Genomic DNA, 4,546 nt, shown 5'->3' on the forward strand with positions numbered 1-4,546 from the left:
ATAAGTATCAATTATTGCGTTATATACCAGAGTAACATAATATTTGATTATTTTAAAAGCCTAAACAATGATCAAATACGACGTTATAAAAATATTATGGTAATTGATTTTCATGAAATAAATACAAGTATCAATTACTATGTTATATACCAAAATAACGTAGTATTTGAAAAATCACAATTAGCAATTTCTACATTTGTTAGCATATAAATACTAGCTCTTTTACCTTTTTTAAACTATTCCTCATAAAGATTGTACAAGCTTTATTACTATTTCATGATGTTAACCAAAAAATGTGTAAACATATAGTTTTTTTCAACATATAAGTTATATTGTCCTTTTCATTGTGGTTGAATCATGACAAAATAGTGAGCTAAAGAGAAAAAAAAAATTTGGTTATTTGATAGTGTTTTAAAATGTTATTGCATGAGCTTCATTGTGAAGCTAATTGCTAAAGATAGATTCACACATATTCAGCTTAGGCATGTATAGAAATAAGCATAGAGGGTTCAAGCCCTTCATGTGGTCCACATCCATTAACTTTCTCAGGGAATTACACATGCCAAATCAAGAAATCATTATAATTAATACTTATTTTTCCTTTTAAGTTTCAATCTATTATATTTATTTTTCTTTTTGTCATGTGACAATGAAACAAAAAATAGAAGGTCTTTGAAAGGGATTTATATATTTATATGTTCTATTTTATTGTTATAAAAATAAACACCAATTACAACAATCAAGCAGGGTTTGAAGCATGTGCATACTAGTAAAATGATATACACAATATTTGATTGATATTGTGAGTACCATTTATACAAGTATTATGATATTCTTGTTCATAATTTTCTTGGTAATATGCTAATGTAAACTTTGTATAGATTTATTGATATTATGACTTTTGAAGAACACATGTCACCTTTTCTTAATCATGTTGACACATCCTCTTTAAAAAGCAGAAAAGTTAGGGGACCTGATTAGTTAGTTGAAGAAATCGAGAAAAAAATATATGTTGACTTCAATGCAGATGGGCAGTCTATGCTAAACGGGGCAACGAAGATGGCTAGTCATATTGGAGCTTTTATCTGACAGATAATATTCATTAACTACCAAAGTTGGAGGAAGGTACAAGATTATTCAAAGAAGCGTATATGGGATTCCATAGTGGTATGTTATAATATCCAAATACAAACTATTTTATTTGAATGTGTATTGTTTAAAGAATGCAAGTAGGTCATTGTTGACATATTTTTATTTAATCTTTAAGAATGTTTTGACATCCCATTTAAGTATAAGAACTTTGTCTTGCAATTTGCTCAGTTTAAATTTAGAGACTTTAAAAGCAGATTGACAATAAAATATATTCTACCATTTGCTAACAATATTGAATTGTTAGCTCATTTCTTGTTAATATATTCAGATGTTAACAATGATGAAAAGTGGACAAAGCTTATATCAGCTCATCTATCAAATGAATTCAGCATATATGTATTAATTTTCTTTTCTTTTTAAAATACAATTAATTTGGGTGAGATATTTTGAAACTTTGTAATTGATTTTTTTTATAAAAAATAAAAGAATTCAAAAAGAAAATATATGGCTCAAAACGTTTATCTCCATCAAGTATAAAAAAAAAAGGTATGCAAATGTCAAGTATACGCTTGTAAGTTTTTTTTACCAATTATTATACACCCAATTTTCGATAGCATTTACTATTCCCAACTTATATTTTCATATTGGTTCAGAAAAATCTAGCTCTAGCAATGAAATACCAAGATGAGATATTTGAAAAAAAGCTCATATATCCAAATTTGAAACCTATAGGAATGAGGCAATTGAACAAATGGCTAAGAAAATGGTATGTTCATTTCGTATTTATATCTTGATTGCTAATTCACCATATATACATCTTAATGTATTGTATTTATTAATATTTGCATTTTTTGTTTTAGGATGGCATTACTTTGAGAGCTTAAGCTAGTGAAATATCCATTGGTGATGGTGAAGATGTTTTTACCTTAGTTTTTGGTTTAAAAGATAAACTTGACCATGTTAGGTGGTTAGGCACTTTGTTTCTACATGAGAATATTTCAAAACTCAACCTGAACTCCACTTTTTTAAAATGAAAACAATTTATAGCCATAGTGGAGTAGCAACAACAATGAATTGTTGCATTGGAGGCATAGTTGGCATCAAAGCGAACTAACACGATCTCGAGTCAGTCTTTTATTAACATTCCAAGAAATTAATTTGTGGATCAATTGTTTGAGCAAACCACTTCTCCGATAATCGTCGTTCTTGTGATTTTTGTGAGTTTTTTTTATTATAATTGTTTATTATATATTAGTGTTTGATGTTTGAAACTTTAAAATTTTTTTTATGTCACAGGTTTTTCAACCTCAAATAATCTCACTTATGGAATCTAGTATGCTTGCGTTATCCAATTATGCACGTCAGCATTTAGTATGAGGTTTGGTCATTTCTATCGATATCGAGGATGGACTATTTGATTATTTCTCAATATCATATATTAAGTAGGAGGAGATTCTTAGATTTTGTGAGAAGAAGAAGATATCAGCTTCTGAAATTATTGCATATATGGGGTTAGCTTATATATTTATTTAAATATAAAATATGGATATAATATAATATTTTGTGTATAAAGATATGATAACTAAATGTTGTTTTCATCATGTGGTCTCCTTTACAAAGGTGTGAACGAAAGACAAATGACAATACATATAAATTTATTGACCCTAATTATATCAGTTATGATGCTAGCATTGAAAATGTTTATGTTTGTTTGTTGGCTCAAGTGATGTAAAAATAGTTCCAATTCTTTTTAGTACCTTATAATCCTACATATGTTAATTACTTTGCTAAATACTTTATTGTGTTTCATGTAGGGATTTTATAATTGATACTCATATTACATTCTAACATTTCCAATGTCACCATGATTTGTAGGGGTCATTGGCAACTACTTGTCATTGAGTTAGTAACATTTATTGTTTACTTTTTTTACTCAAGAAAAGCAAGGTCAAAGCCTAAACTTGATCTTGTCAATTTAATCAAAAGATATGCATATTTGTTATGTGAACTACTCTATAATTTTTTATGTGTGTAATATATGTTTACAATTTCCTTTGTGTTGTCTCAAGGGATTAGGTGTTGTTGATAAACATAGAAAAATAAATTGGGTTAAATTTTTGGTAAATGTAAATTATATCATTTTATTTATTCATTTAAAAGTAGCAATTTGACTAACTAAAAATTTCTTTATAGGTTCCATCCAACCAAGACTAACAAAATGTGGATTTTATGTCCTTTGTTTCATAAAGGAGATTATTGTTAATGATCTTATGAGAACACCAGATAAGGTTAGCATAAACATAAACTACTAATACTTGTCTACATTTTCATATATATGAAATGCAAATTGATTAATGACCATTTATTCTTTTTCATAGTGGGCTAAAAAGGCATATTTCACACAAGATGAAATTAATGAAGTTCATCATGAATAGTGTGAGCATATCTCAATATTTGCATTGTGAACATTGAGGATTCAGAAGTGATGTCATTTATGTATAAAACAAAATATTCATTGTACATAATACAATTTTGTTATATACAATTATAAATTTTATCATTTACATAAGTTGAAATTTGTTATATAAATACAAAAAACAAAATTGTCATATTCATATATGTTCCATGTCATTACAAAACTCAATCTATGTTCCATGTCATATCCAAATCCAAGTTGAAGCTATAAACCATACACATAAATTAAAAAAAAATAAACTTAACAATACATAACATATGAATGTTGTAATGATTACAATAACCTAAATTTGTCCAATAAGAGAAAAGTCAAAGGATGGGCTATAGGCATTATATTCATGTAACTATTTTTGTATATAGTCCTTTCTAAATGCATCTAGAAGTGCAAAGAAAAAATCAACTTTGTGAGTATCTTTCACTATATACTCACAAGTAAAGAGCATTTCATTAGTCGACAAACCGTTGATTTTCATTATTTCATTAAAAAGTGATATTCTTCTATCACTACTCTTGCCTTCATTCTTGAAAAAAAATGCAATACCCTTGATTTCATTTGCAGTATTACAATATGCAATACCTATATTGCCTATAGCTTCAAGCAACTCAAATATTCCATCGTCACTCATAGAACGCTTCTTCCCTGAATACGTTCTATTGGTGGATTGATTTGCTAAAGTAGCTAAACTTATTTCTTCATCTTTCTCTACTTTCTCCCTTTATGTGCATTATGGGGCTCAATCTCTAGAGAGAAAAACTCAAGATCTAAACCACCATCTACATCAGCATTTAATGATTTAACTATCCTAGCTATTGTTTCAACTCTCTAACTAGTTGTCCTATTGATTCCAACTATAGCCACAAAATCATCAAAATGAGGGAAAGGTTTGTTCCTTAACCCTCTAGCATGTGGATGCCTTTACATAAAAGTTAAAATAATATGTATCATCTATTTTGAATAGAAATCAACATTAAAGTAACT

This window comes from Durio zibethinus, chromosome 15 (genome assembly GCF_047325235.1).
Source record: "Durio zibethinus cultivar Kanyao isolate XHJ-2024 chromosome 15, ASM4732523v1, whole genome shotgun sequence".
Taxonomy (NCBI): Eukaryota; Viridiplantae; Streptophyta; class Magnoliopsida; order Malvales; family Malvaceae; genus Durio; species Durio zibethinus.